The 16,033-nt window shown below is 40.3% G+C and overlaps 1 protein-coding gene and 1 non-coding gene across 2 annotated transcripts in view; one reads left to right on the top strand and one right to left on the bottom strand.

Annotated features, from left to right (window-relative positions):
* Positions 1–16,033, top strand: part of CSMD1 (CUB and Sushi multiple domains 1) — a 1,681,733-nt gene that overhangs the window by 1,023,054 nt on the left and 642,646 nt on the right. The gene's annotated exons all lie outside the window — the stretch shown is intronic.
* LOC114206253 (U6 spliceosomal RNA) lies at positions 9,169–9,273 on the bottom strand. Its single transcript, XR_003608586.1, has one exon. It is a non-coding gene; the product is annotated as a U6 spliceosomal RNA (small nuclear RNA).

The following is a 16,033-nucleotide window of genomic DNA, read 5'->3' as shown; positions in this document are numbered from 1 at the left end:
TGCTCCGAGGGGTGCACTGACAAACCCCACCCACCCACCCCGCAGCTCATAGGAACAGTGAGCGCTGTTAACTTGTTTTGCCTTAGCCTTGGACTGGGTCTGTGCATATGTGTGGGTGGGTGTGGTAGGTAAATAATTACGTATCTATTCAAGAATTACTCTTAAATAGCCCTGATGATTACTAAATCTCTTCGGTTACATGAATAATTAGCTTAAAAGATAACTTTTCTGGGAGAGAAATATTAGATGCACACCATTAATCTTACACTTTTAAAGGGTAATTTTCCTTTGTTTATTTTATAGTTTTTATATACCCATTTTGGTTATCTCGTGGTTGATAAAAATGTGCAGTCAGCTTTAGGGTATTGATTTTGATTAATACACTATACGCAAGTATAGGTTCCTAGCCCCACAATCCAACCTGAGCCAACCTCTCAGGAAGCAGATTCCCCACCTAGTGTGTGATGTGAGTTATTTGGGAGCGTGTATGTCTCATTAGTATGTATTTAAGATATATGGGCTTCTGAGATACAAAAGGTTTTCAAAAGACAATTGATGAAACTGGATGAAATATAAATTGAAATAACTCTTACAGGGCTATCATTGGCATACTGTACTGAGTGCCTAGGATGCAGTAAGCATGGCGGGTGGAATACAGATTTTTATCTATTCTGACAACAATCCGCCACACAGAGCTAAGGCTGAGCACATTTCAGGAATGAACACTTGGGTTAGCTAACGTGCCCTAGGGTAACACAGCCATATGTGCTCAGGGCCACGGATCAAAGCCCCCGCCTCCGACTGCACAGTCACTGTTTATTTCTATACATAATGCAGTGTGGATAAAGGAGGAAAAGATTATAAAATCCAGCAGAAGGAAATAAATGAGTTATTTCAGCTATAGCTAAAGCCCAAGAGAAAATGAAATGTGTCACCATGAGTGTCTGAAAACAAGCATTCAAAATCATCCAGACAAACTTTATTTTAGAACTCAAACCTAATTTACTTCCTGGTTTCTTAAGATATTTCAGAATATATAAATATATTAAGAGATACAGGTGCTAATCAAACGAATATTCCTTATGTCTCTATTTGGCATCAGTGATAAAATGCTGAAGCCAAAGGGGTAGATGATTACTCTGTCTGTTCGACAGGAAGGTTGGCAGACAGTGGGGCTGAGGCCGTAATGCCCAGGACTTTTCTTCCAATGACAGGTCACTGAGAGAGACAAGAGTCTTGCCTGATGGAAGCAAGCAAGATTGTGCATAATGTGAACACAGCACTGTTGCAGAGAGTGGCTGCTATAAGAAAATACCATAAACTGGGTGGCGTAAACAACAGACACACATTTGTCACAATTCTAGAGGCTGGGATGTCCCTCATCAAGGTGCTGCCAGATGCAGTTTCTGGTGAGGGCTCTCTTCCTGGCCTGCAAATGACAGTCTTCTCCCTGTCTCCTCAGACAGAGAGGAGAGAGGGCTCTGGCCCGTCCCTCTTCTTGTAAGGACACTAATCCCAACTGAGACCCTACCCCCATGACCTCACCTAACCCTGTTTACCTCCCAAGGGCCTCACCGCCAAATACCATCATGTCGGAGGTTAAGGCTTTGACATACAAAGTTGTGGAGACACAAACATTCGGTCCATAGCACCACCTGCTCTCAGCTTTGTGGTCTTTCCACCCAAAGTCTTCATGTGTTCATGAACAAAGAAGCCAAAGAAAATAGCACCCCACACCCCACCTTTATTGAGTACCTGCTGTGGGGTTACATGCAAGAGTCATGGGTGTGCTGGACTCTAACAGGATGAAGACGTGTGTAACAGCAGCATTTCCCTGAGGAAGAAGGGCACAAGGTCGAGGGTGTGTGGTAGGTGCTATAATGACCAGAGGCAGCGGTCTGTCCTTCTGCACCTGGCCTAAGGTGGGCACGAGAAAGGCCCTATTGCAGAAGACGCGGAGAGACCACCACTGGAATCACCACAGAGCGGACAGTGAGGAGAGGCACCGGTGTCCCTTTCACACGGGGTTTCATGGCCAAAGGGATTTCCCAAGTAATAGAAACATAGGCAGGTGTTCCAGCATCATCTGAATCTCTGCATCCTGGACTTTAAGAACCTCCCATGTAGACTGATCCGAACTCTTTGGTTTCTGGCCTATTTCTGTTTCCTGCCTGCACAACCTTAAGAGCAAATGCACTGCAGGCATTCACAATCTTTGAGGATGTAAAAAATATTTCCCTGTTGGTTTGTCCTAAAACCATCCTTTTGAACTCTACTTGTCTGAGAAGTGTTCTGGGAACTTCACTGTACCCTTATTTTGGAATCAGTTCCACCTCTTTGGAAACCTTACTTAACTTCTGTTTTATTTTTTAAAAATTTTATTTATTTATTTGAGAGAAAGAGAGAGAGCAGGGGGAGGGGCAGAGGGAGAAGCAGACTCCCCACTGAGCAGGAAGCCTGACTCGGGACTTGATCCCAAGACCCTGAAATCAGGACCAGAGCTAAAATCAGATGCTTATCCATTGGAGCCACCCAGGCACCCCCTTACTTACCTTTTAATTTCAGAAGACTTAGCACTATGATGAACAGCACGGGCTATTGAACCAGCACGACTGGGACCCCTACCCCTCCTCCCCTCCTAGCTGTGTGCCCAGAACTGACGAATCTTCTCAACTCAGTTTCCTTATCTGTGAAATGGGGATAATACTATTGAACATCTGGAATGTCTATAGTACTTAATGAGACACTCTTTTGAGAATGCTTAGCATCGTGCCTAATGCATAGTAAGCATTTAATTAGTAAGAGTATTACATTAGCTAACGAATCATGTACACTGCCTGTTAGATTTAAGACTAATTATTATTTTTGCTCTCTTTATAATAATGGTAACAACCATGGCAGCCTTTTATATTTAAAAATCTCTGATCTCTAGGAGACCTGCTTGGAAAATGATGGCTTCTACTGAGCTGGTATTAATCTGTTCACCTACTGCGTAATATAGGATATTTTACACCCTATTCAAGGAATGACATTCACATCCACATTTAGAGAATGTGGCATATCTGCTGAATTATCAGTTTGCAATAAATTAACATGGATTACATACAACTAACAGAATGAAGATGACCATAATGCAATCTGCTTTTGACGTTATTGAGGGCACCTCCAGATCTTATACTGTGTCCAAATTTTCATTATGAATGTCAGGCAATGTGACAAATGGCAGATTGTAGTGTTCCTGATGGTGGCATGAGCCACACTAGTGGCTAGTGCACATGTTTGTGCCTTTATTCTCAGGAGAATAGCTCCAATTTCTTTGTAGACTAAACTCCAATACTCCTATTATGCAGCAAGCTGGCTGATTGGGTGTAAGTTAAAAATAACTCACACCATAAATGCTTTATGTATAAGTTGCCAGTGCCCCCTAGGTCGAGGGAGCTCAGTTATTCAAGTTAAAATTAACTTCTGAATCAAGTATGTGCATACTGAGAGGGCAGGCTCTCAGTGAAATATTGAAGATACGAATGCTTCCCCTGTAAAATGTTTATGAGCATTGCAATTGGGTCGGTTGTTAAACAAGTTCCTCCTGGTCATGAGGCAGGAGCCAAGTTGTGCCTAGAGACTAAGGAGAGATGAGGCTATTTCTTCAAATGCTTTCATCCTATATTCTTGCTAAGTAATTGTCTTATACTAAGTCATGAAACTGTCTCTCTTGTTTGGCACCTGTCTTGTTTTCAATGCACCCGTTATGCTGGGTTGTAGAGGATACAGACTTGGAAGGGGCGCGTGGAGAAAGACATCCAATGGAAACGCATGAAGGAGTATTTATTCTGGTTCAGACACATGACATGTGTAACAGAATGATTATCTTCTCTCTATCTGAGCCTTTCCAGACAAGCGCCAAAATCCTGTTAGTCTAATAGCACGAGAATTTCCTTAATCTCTTCCTTCTCTATACTAATTAATTGGTTCATTTACTATTAACTCTATAAACACTTACTGAAAGTCTGCAATATATTATACTGTGAAAGTTCCCTCTCTAGAGGGAAAGAGAAATAAACATTAAGTAAATAAGTAAAGTAAAACACGATATGTGTTGTAATAGATTTACAAGGAGGTAGAAAAATAAAGAAGGGGAAAAAAATCATTGACTCTCTTTGGGGTGGCGTGGTTGGAGAAAGCTCTATAAAAATGAAACCCATGGGTTTGGTCCTGGAAAGTGGAGTGGGGGGCTTCTGTAAGTCTCTTGTAGTCAGTGGTGTGCTGGTAAATGTTTAACCATGAGTTATGAGAGGGGCAGAGCCTGATGTAGACCATCCCCCAGTCTGCCTGGTCTGAATATGTCATGTTGGGCAGTTTCTAGTTGTCAGTATGACATCACTGGACGGCAATGCAGGCCACCTCCCTTAGGTAGTGTCTCCACCAGATGAACACTGTGGAAGTAGCCTCAAGGGTGCGGATCAAAGCCAAATACAATAAAATGATTGGGAATGTATGAGATCTGAGGAGTTATTACATCTGCTTTAAAGTAATGGATTTAATTTTAAGTTTATGTAATTTAACCAATAAGGGCCATGTTTAATAATCAATCGTCTCGCAAATTTTCTCAACGTAAACTTTAACACTCGCCTCTCACATACTGGTATAAACATACCGTTGAATTTTTTTTATATGCTTTCTGAGATGTGGTAACCAGAATATAAGGGCATATTCTAAATGTCGACACATGTTACAACATGTAAAATGGATAAGATAATTATTGGTCAGTCATTTGGGGCAAGAGGTGTCAGAAAGACCTTAAGATTCTCTGTCAATTCCTTAAATTATGGTTTAGAGCCCTTTGATTCAATGTTTAGATTTTTTAAATATTATAAACTTTATGAAAATATTATAGATATGTCAGACTCTTTTCTGTTAACTTCTACAAAGTTGTAACTGCAAGATCCCTTTCCTTAGATTTCATCTAGATAAAAAGATTTTTAAAAAGAAAAAAAGTAGACACTTGCAAAATCTCTAAAACTACATCATCCCTTTTGGAATAATATACTTTGAAAGGAATGAAAGATGTTTGCTTTCCTTTATTTCCTTTAGGTTTTGTTTAGCCTCTTGTATTTTTGTTTTTGAATTATTTTAGTTTCATTAACATGGTCAACACAATGAAACTAAAACTATACCGTCATAAACACTCTGGTAGGATTAACACCGTGAGAAAAAGATAGAAATAAACCATTTTTATACACATTGAAAACTTTGTTCTGTATACATAAAATAAAAAATTATCATTTTAAAAACACTGCAGAAAAAAAAAGTTGGGATGCTTTATAAATGACCATGACTGGAATAAAGCATCCCTGTACAAACTGACTACGTGTCATGGCACCCCATCTAAAATGGTAAACTATGTCTTCTGAGCTGTAGGAGATTGCTCATAAAATATAATCCAGAATTTTTAGACATTGTATGTATGGTGAGATTTGAAAAAAGATTTAACAAACACGGGCTTCCCTCCGCTTGCTCTTACTCTGTTGAAACTGTTTAAAATCCAGTCCTTTGGCTGAAGTGACTCCCCGTCCTGGCCCCATCTTCTAAAGTGAATGCAAAAGAAAATAAGGATAATAACGATGACGATGATGGTTCTTACTGTCATCTTCACATTAACCCGAATTCATGTAGCAGCAAGTTGTTGTCCCCGACAAGTGAGAGTTTGCTAGGAGATGAGGAGAAACTCAGTGAGATTGTGCACAAAGCAGCCAGGGAGTAGGGTAGCACAACCGGCTTCCCCGCCTCCAGCACTTCCCGGGGCCTGGCCTGATTGAAACACATTTCTTGTAATTGAAGCACCTGATGCGATTTGGGGAAAATATGTGAGCGCATCAATTTTTGCTTCAAAATGAAAACAAAAAATAAATCAGAATCTTACTATGCTTTGGAGAAAAATACTAGCTTTAAACAAAGGATCATAAAACTAGAATTTTAAAGGAATTTAAACTATTCAGTCTGATGAAATCAAAATCCTAAGAGGGTTTTGAAAGCTGATTACTACTGCCAGTTATGATGCCTAAAACCTCCATAAAATATCTAAGTATATCGTACCTGAGATTTTACAAAGAACTTTCCTGCCTACAATTCTTGGTACCACAGAAAATTTACCATGTAGGTAGGGAGGGCAGTATTTACTTCCTTTTCACCTAAAGTCAACTGGAACTCGGGGATTTCAAGCAAGTTTATTCCTATGGACATTCATTTATTGTGTCAACAAATATTCATTGAGTACCTTCTACCTTTTTGTTGTAGTTCTGAAATCTGTGGATGTACCACTGATCTTACACAGCTTATATTCTAATGGGCTGAGTGCCGATGAACAGATATGCCAAGTAATGAAGAAGAATATAGGGATCAGAGGCTAGAAGAGGGTGGTGGATATTTTTGTACATTATGATGGTCAAGGAAGGCCCCTCTGCTCAACCAGATTTTGTGGAGTCTGGTAACAGAGAGGGCCTGGGCCCAGAAGAGACAAGCACTCCAGGCAAATGGCCGGCACATGACTAGTCTCGTCCAGAGATAGCCAGGAGGTCAGTGAGGCCAGAGCAACATGAGGAGGGAAGAAATGGCTGGAGGATGGAGGGAGGGTTTAGGGAGTCAGGTAGCAGGTGACACGAGGCCACTGGCCATGGATTTTATTCTACGTGGAGTAGTAAGTCACTGAGGTATATTCATTGGGGGAACCAGTCTCAGCTTGCTTAGGGTTAGAAACATCACAGACAGTGCTGCTGGGAGAGTAGACTGCTCCAGAAAAACTGGAGAAACAGGGAGACCAGGTGGATGGCTACTGTAGAGTTGTAGATGAGAGACAAGGGTGGGTGCACAGGTGGGGATGACCGAGGTGAATCAAGCAGCTTCCGTGTCATGGGGCAAGTCCTTGACTTCAAGCCCAGGGCTGTCCTTCAGGGCACAACAATAACCAAGCAAGAGGACCTCCCATTTTCCATGATTTGGGGTAGCTATTTAACATACCAACATATTTATTCCCTCCAATGTCAGGAGAGGAGGAGGAAAGTCATACTTGATCATCACCCAAATGCCTTGTATTGCCAATGGTCTAATGCCAGTGTCATGAATTGGCCAGAGTGGCACCAGGAAGCCCTGTGATTGATTAAGTGAGCATCTGATATGTGCAGTATCCTTGCCCTCCTCTTTATACCCAATTCCTGGTGCACTGCCTCACTCAGAACAGGTGATTACTTAATAGCCATTGAATGAATAAATCATACAACAAATGGGTGAGTTAATGAACAAGTGATATTTCTACCAGATCATGATTTTCTTATCACTGAATATTGTCATTCAAGTTGCCTTCCCCTCTGCCTCCTGAAAACTCAAATTTCCTCTGCTCAAGATTCATGAACTTGGGACTGTCACTGTCAATATTTAGTTGGGGAAAAACTATTGCTTGAATAAATGAGTGTATGGAAGTACAAATAAGTGTTTTACCAGAATGCACTTGGCAACCCTCTGCCTTGCCAAGTCCAAGAAGAGAATGCTGTGGTCAGCCAAGCCCTCCCAACTGAGAAATGCTCTGGAAAGTGGGGCCAGGAGAGAAATCACTTGTTATCCAAAGAGGCAAAGTGATAGCAAAGTGAGAGAGAAAAAAAACACAGGAGACAAAGTTTTACCTCAAATTGTGTAATATGATATCTTAAACCTTAGGATTTTTTTTAACTTATGTTTCCAACTCTTCAATTTTTACTCATTCACTCATATCTACTCCTCTAACCATTCTGACTTTGAGGAATAATTACCAATTTTTCTATACTAAATGGCTTCCACAAACATATGTACGGTGGGGTCAGTCCTTAATCTTTGAAGAAAGATTAGGGTCAACTCCAAAGGTATGAATTCAGTTGAATGAAACATTTTCAGTGAAAGTCCATGCTAGTCTGTTTAGTTATTGTTCCATATGCCATGTTCCACCTGCAAGTATCATGCAGGCATGTATCATGCCTCTTCAAGAGGTATGATAGAGAGAATGTACAATTCAGTTTACCATTGCGATTAATGTTGATAGCCATCAGAGAAGTGTGACTATGATACCTGCAGGTCTGCACTGTGCCCTGGGATTTCTGTTTCCATGACTGCCAAGGCTATTTGCTCCCTACAGAACACTCTTCAGAACTCCTCCTTTCTTTTATATGGACAGCTACTGATCCTCGAAAGCTCAGTTCAGATATCACCTTGTCCTGAAAGGTTTCTCTTACCCCCAACCTGATTTAAGGGGCTTGGTCTCCAGAGCAACCCAAACAAAGACAGGGCTTTCTGTCCACTCCTCTCATCCTCCCTGATCTCATCCCTAACATCCCCCCACCCCTCACTGGGCTTTAGCCACACTAGTCACCCTGTGACATCCTACACAAGATGGCACTCAGCACCCTTCACCATCTTCTTATCCCTACTTTATTTTGCTTATAGTACACATCACCTGACATATCATGGGATGTATTAATATACATCAATATGAGAACTAATATATATGTATATTCTATCTCCATCTCTAATCTGCACATTGGTCTTTCTCCTCACCAGAATGTGAGTGCACAGAAAAGCCCCTTCCTGGCCACCACACAACAAACTGCTTTTTCCCAATGTCTTCAGAATTGCCTAGCTCATACCAATCACTTGATGATTATTTCAAGAATGAAGACATGAAATGATCTGTGCACTTTCAGGACTGTGTAATATTTATCTCTTTGCTATAATGTGAGCTCTTACAATTAGACTATTCACTCTTATTTCCATATATTTTACACCTAGGAAAGCACTTGTAATGTACTAGGAATTCAAAAATTGCTTATTATTATCATTATTATTTATTTTTTAAATAGGCTCCACACCCAACGTGGGGTTCAAACTCACAACCCTGAGTTCAAGAGTTTCATGCTCTACTGACTGAGCCAGCCAGGTGCCCCCAAGAATTGCTTGTTGAATGAATACATGTACTGGGCACTCTGGTCATATATATGTTAATAGCAACAATTAATCATGATTTTATCTTTATCAAATTATATTATGAATTAAAATAGTGACATTAAAGTCACACATTTTAAAGCTTTGTAATCAACTTTTAAAATTCTATTGAATATGTACTTTATTTTTTATTAAAATATATTTGACATAAACATGAACCTCTTCCCAAATTTTGGTGTCATCCTTGTGCGGAGACCATTCTAATCTTCTCTGACCATTCCAGTTTCAAGACCATACTACCAAGCACTGACATGAACCTCCACATAGCAGATATGTGTGTGTGTATATATATATGGAATCATTTAAGTTATGTTTGAAGCATAAGCTTCATGTCACTTCTTATGAGCTCCAGAAAGATGGAGGGTAGGGTGACATTAAAGAAGCATAAGGCATAGGAATGGGAACTCTTTCCAGCATGGATCAAAGACAAAAACAAATCATCAGAAAACTAACACTGAATTCAGCAACAAATGAGAAGCTGAATCTGTGTCTCTAATCTTCAAAACATTTCTAGGGTTGCACTGAGGAACAGTTTGGGTCTCAAGCTGCTTCCTTTCATGATTACTTGACTATATTTTAGCCTTTACTTTAATTCATTTTAGGTAAGATCTTGATTCTGCATGCCTTGAGACATGTCACTCTAGGTTTATCCCAGTTAAATGGAATTTTCCAATATTTTACCCAGGAGTTATTTAGAACCCCACTGAGTCAACTACTTGATTAGAATTAAGTTGATAACAAAGAATCAAAATCCTGACTATTTTTCTGACAAATTATACTTTATTTGGTCAAAATAATACCTAAGTTAAAGATACATAAAACCTAATATTGTAGCAGTAATTTTAACTGTATTGGTTAATATTCAGGAGGTAAAATTCCTAATCAAAAAGAAAATTCATGTTATAAGGATTTTTAATTCCTGAGATTGTATACATTCTTTGGGTGTCATTTAAAAATCAGTCAGGTGGGATGGACTCTGAAAAACAAACTGAGGGTTCTAGAGGGGAAGGGGGTGGGGGGATGGGTTAGCCTGGTGATGGGTATTAAAGAGGGCACGTTCTGCGTGGAGCACTGGGTATTATGCACAAACAATGAGTCATGGAACATGGGGCACTTGGGTGGCTCAGTTGGTTAAGCAACTGCCTTCGGCTCAGGTCATGATCCTGGAGTCCCGGGATCGAGTCCCGCATCGGGGTCCCTGCTCAGCAGGGAGTCTGCTTCTCGCTCTGACCCTCTTCCCTCTCTCGTGCTCTCTATCTCTCATTCTCTCTCTCTCAAATAAATAAACAAAATCTTTAAAAAAATGAATCATGGAACACTACATCAAAAACTAATGATGTAATGTATGGTGATTAACATAACAATAAAAAATTAAAGGGAAAAAATAAAATAAATAAATAAATTTATGTGACAGAAAAAAAAAATCAGTCAGGTGGGTGGCTGTGTGTGTGTGTGTGTGTGTGTGTATGTTTGTGTACAAATACCTCAAATAGGGGCGCCTGGGTGGCTCAGTCATTAAGCGTCTGCCTTCGGCTCAGGTCATGATCCCATCAGGCTCCCTGCTCAGCAGAGAGTCTGCTTCTCCCTCTCCCACTCCCCCTGCTTGTGTTCCTTCTCTCGCTGTTTCTCTCTGTCAAATAATATTTAAATTTAGCATTTACTTTAATTCATTTTAGGTAAGATCTTGGTTCTGCATGCCTTGAGACATGTCACTCTATGTTTATCCCAGTTAAGTGGAATACATCCCAGTTAAGTGGACCTAATATTAAAAAAAATACCTTAAATACCTTTAAATATATATATTGAATTCCTCGATGCACAGGTAGGCAAAATAAAACCCTGATGAAATATAATATCTTCATGGATTTTTTTTTTCATGTCATTGAAATTCAGTGTGAAGAGTATTTGGTGTGTTGCCTTAATGATAAACTCTTAACTACTTTAATCCTGATCATCTTGATAAGCGCTGTGGATGGTTCTAAGAGTGTTTGACTGTGTTCCTTGTTTTAACAGTTAATCTGGACATCTTAATTAGGACTCTGTATTCAACACCATGATGAGATAAAAGGCCAGCCATTTATAGCATCTGGGTATAACGGAAAGGAAAAAAAATGCTCCTGATTTTTGTGGTGTCACTGAAATCGTGTGGTGACAGGTAAAATAAGGCAAGGCAGGTGAAAATCCAGATTTCTTATCCTACTTGCTTTTCCCTCATGGGGAAAATAATTTGCTATTGACCCACCATCAATATGGCATCCCCATGAGATGTTTTATAGATCCTATGCATGTTAATACCGGGTCATCGGTGCTTCCTTACCAATTGCCATTTTATCTAAAATAACATGGTTTGGGAATGGACTTGATTCAGATGATTAAAATGGAGCTGGAGCAGAAAACCCTTCATTGTATAATGACAAACAGTGTAATTCTGAGGTAAAAACTCTGGTTCACCTGACTTGTCTGACTGTTGGAGATTTATACGCAGCTTCAGTGAAGTTTGAACAAAGCTCTTGTCTCAATGACTATCACATATCTGTCTGAATCTCGTCCTTTTCTTGCATCTTATCCACATGTCTTTTAACTTCTTACAGAAAACTTTCACTTAAATATCTCTTTGTAAAATCAAACTTGTCATGCCCCAGCCTTACCTCTTCTCTATACCATTAGGACCCTCACCTCATACAGGTGTTTTCTCTTCGCCAAATTTCCTTGTCTGCCGACGGTGTCAGTGGTCTCTCTCTCCCACCGAGAAAACCCTCTTTAATCTTCTTTTAACAAACCATCCCCTTCTCTGTGTTGGTCATTCCTTCCTCTCTGTGCTGAGGATAACAGTGTATCAGCCGATCCTCCTGCCTCCTGTCTTCCTTCTCTTCTAAGGATGCTGTTAGTCCTATCCCTCATCACCCACCTCTCTTTGGTCTCTAATCTTGCTCATATGGTTTTTTTTTTTTCCTTTATTTTCCACACTTTTTCCTCTATCACTGTTTCCGACAAATAAAGTGGCTTCTTGATGCTCATGTGTTTAAGTTAAAGAGAGAGAGACATAGAGAGAGTATTTCAATAGTTCAGACAATTTTAAAATGTAGAGCGGCAGGCTGTTTTACCGCACAAGCATACGCTCCGGCAAGCAGGAGGAGGAAAATACAAATCTTCCATTCTCTTGGTGAGTGGTAGTGGATCAGGCTGTATTTCCTAAACTCACTGTTAATCCCAGGCTGATTCAGACTGTATACGATTTTGTTTTTACTCCATGAAGTATCTTTAGAGCCTCACTCTCTCATTCCACAAATGTCCTGCTAAGCATGGTGATACCTTGTCTAAACACTGCTACAAAAGAGCTCTTTTCCAGTATTTTCAACCACATGGGATAAAAATTCTTCTGCTTGTTTCTGTGAAGGTTAGCGTCATGGTTCCTCTCTCCTGCAGCCCCGGACACCGCACCCCCATCTGCTCTGTTCTCCCAGGCCCCGTGCGTGTGCTCTCTTCTCCCTCTACAGCTGCAGACCCTACAAGGCTCAGGATCCTTCTGAAAGGTTGCTCACTTTGGGAGGCCTGTCACCTCCCCTCCCAGCCTTTGCTTCCTCTTCTCCAGCTGTGCGGGTCGGCACAAACACAGGTATGCCCAGCCGCTAACGATGTGGACTTTGATCACACCCCTCTGCTCCACACGCACCGGTCTTGTCTGCACTGCCTCGGGGAGCTTCTCTACGTCAGACATAGCCTTGCATACAAAAATGTCTGCCTTTAACTCTTACAAAGGAGTTCAAGCCTGGACCCCATCAGCATGAACTAAGAAAAGGCCACCTGAGCCACCACCACAATTTGCAGATGCATCCTGACTGGTATGTTTGCTGGGAGGATCTAAGAACCACAGTGAGAATGGTCCTCAGCCACGTGTCACCTGCTCTGTACCAGGCACTGTGATGACCGGCCATAGCTTTAGTCATCTCAGTAATCTCATGAGATGAATGTTATTACCATTGCCATGTTACACTTGGGGTACAGAACAACACAGAGGTAAAGGAGCGTGTACACGATCACCCACGCAGGGGAGCAGCGTTATATCCCAGCAGAGGAGGATCCAGTCTCATTGTCAAATCGAGTAATGCAGATGAAAGCATTTTACAAGCTGTAAAATGTCAGGCACATATGTCGCTAGGATGTCTTATTTCTGGGCCATGTGTGGAGCACACAGTCAGTACTGAATAAAACCTGATGGTTGGAGACGTATTGTTCAAAATGAGTGATGCGTGATTTGGTTTTGTTCTTACAAGTTTGGAGTTACTGTTCTTCTTCCAGACTACAAAAATTCCATTTTCATGTTTCAGATTCATACGCATTATTTCTCTAAAGAAGTTAAGATTTTATAGTCCATTTGGGAATGTTACTTTATGCCCTATGATTTTACTCCCTATTATATTGCATATTGGGAATTCATTATATTTACTGATACTTTTTCATAAAGGTGTTAAGGGAATTAATATAACAGAGTTTATAACAGAGTTTGAAATTGATTTGAGCTTCTTTGGAAAGCCCATCCTGTTAATAAAAACATTATTTTCTTACCTGCTTTACAACCTCAGCACTATTGTTCTCTTACAGTGGGAGACCCCAAAGGGATCAATTCATGGTTTGTTCTTTTATGCAGAGAAGAAAAAAAAGGGTAACCCAGGGGTGGTTGATAAGGGAATAGTTTCATGGCTTAGGCTATCTAGAAGGATTCTCTTTGTGTGTGTTATAGATTTGAAAACTAAATGGAGTTCTTGATAATTATAGAATGATTCTAGAAAACTAAATGGAGTTCTTGATAATTATAGAATGATTCTAGACACTGAGGCAAACCACCTGTGTCTCAAGTTAAAAAAAGATGTCATCAGGGCAATAGGTACTTAACTAGAGCACAGAGTCCAAAATCGGTTTTTTTTTGTAATGACAATTATATCATTTTTCAACAAAGGAATCATCCTTAGAATTTAATGCTATTTGTTATCATTTTTTCAAAAGGCTTTAGGAGGAGTAATATGCATAATTTTACTTCTCAGAGCCTCCCTGCCATGCCACAGGACATAATTTTGCATTTTAGTACTGATTTCTTGGACCTATAGCAAGTTACACTTTTTTTCAGGGATTTATGTGCTATTTATATAAATTGTTCTGAAATACCTATATTAGCATTGAGAAAATTAGACTAATTTCTAGTACAGTTGGCCCTTGAAATACATGGGTTTAAACTGCCTGGGTCCACTTGTACACAGATTTTTTTTCGATAAAAACAGCACAGTACTGTAAATGTATTTTCTCTTCTTTATGATTTCCTTCATGACATGTTTTCCTCTAGTTTACTTTATTATAAGAATATAGCATATAATACATAGAACATACAAATATGTATTAATCGACTCTTCATGTTATTGGTAAGGGTCCCAGTCAACAATAGGCCATTAAGAGGTTTGGAGGAAAGCCAAACTGATACACGATTTTCAACACTGTGGGGGCCAGTGTCCCTAACTCCTGCATTGTTCAAGGATCACCTGTAGATGTAACCACTCCATATTAAATTTAACGACAATTTTCTGAAGACATAACATTATTTTAAGCGAATATACTGTTAATATTAGGTCTCCATGGCATATGAAAGTTATACACATCAAACATGTACACACTCTATTAAAAAAAGTATTTTATTTATGTATTTGAGAGAGAGAGAGAGAGAGAGCACAAGCGGGGGCGAGGGGCAGAGGGAAAGGGAGAAGCAGGCTCCCCACTGAGCCCCGATGCGGGGCTCGATCCCAGGACTCTGAGATCATGACCTGAGCCGAAGGCAGATGCTTAACTGACTGAGCCACTCAGACACCCCAAAGTGTCAAAACATATTTACATAAGAATTAAAATGAAAAAATAATATTAGACTGTAAGTGGATGCACACATAAGAGGAAGAAAAGGAGGAAGCATAAACCCATAAACCTTTAAGGATTTTATCTAAAAGTGATTAAACCCATCTTCATGCCAATTTAAGAAGGGTCACTCTGGTTCCAGAATTTGCTCCCTTTCTTTTCCGAATGGTTTCCATTGACTAGGGGAGGCTAGGCAGAGGAGGAATCATCTTTAACCCAACCCGGGAGGCTACCCTTGTTTGGTCCCCAGCCACTCTGGTTCCCCCACCCAAGGGGCACCTGCTGCCCCAGGAGTACTAACAGCTGTCAATATCTTGAATCTAAAGGGGATATAGATGGTCCTTTTCAACTGGCGGCTTCTCCACATGCCCTTCCCTCTTATGAAACAATCTTTCCTTGCCTAGGAAATAACAGCATGTTTTTTTTTTTTTTTTTCTTTTTTTAGAGGGGGGAGGGGCAGAGGGAGAGAGAGAATCTTAAGCAGACTCTGTGCCAAATGCAGAGCCTGACCTGGAGATCAATCTCATGACTCTGAGATCATGACCTGAGCCAAAATCAAGAGTCAGACGCTTAACCCACTGAGCCACCCAAGCGCCGCCCCATAGCATGTTATATTTTAAAATATTTTTTTTCCAGCATCACAAGATTAAGGTAAAAGTATCATGAAATTCCGTGTACCCATCACCTAACTTCCATAATTACCAACATCTTACCAATTGCATTTTAAGAATAGAGTGTTTTAAGACAAGTCACAGATATATTATTTCACCCACAAATATGTGTCTCTAATAAATACTTTTTTTTTAAATTTTATTTATTTATTTTAGGGAGAGAGAGGGAGTGCAAGCCAGGAGTAGGTGGAGGGGCAGAGGGAGAGGAAAAGAGTCTCAAGCCGACTCCCCACTGAGTGTGGAGCCCAATGATCCCATGAACCTGAGATCATGACCTGAGCTGGGACCAAGAGTCTGATGCTCACCCGACTGCGCCACCCGGGCACCCCTCTAAGACATACTTAAGAAACTTAACTACATTATTATCATACTTAGCACAAATAACTTATTATTATTATTAAACAATATCCATGACACATTTTTTTGTTGTCTCAAAAATATCTTGA

Source organism: Eumetopias jubatus, unplaced genomic scaffold, assembly GCF_037043125.1.
Source record: "Eumetopias jubatus isolate StellerSeaLion01/CBP00866 unplaced genomic scaffold, mEumJub1_p1.0 scaffold_2, whole genome shotgun sequence".
Classification (NCBI taxonomy): Eukaryota; Metazoa; Chordata; class Mammalia; order Carnivora; family Otariidae; genus Eumetopias; species Eumetopias jubatus.
This window is presented reverse-complemented; position numbering and strand designations above follow the sequence as displayed.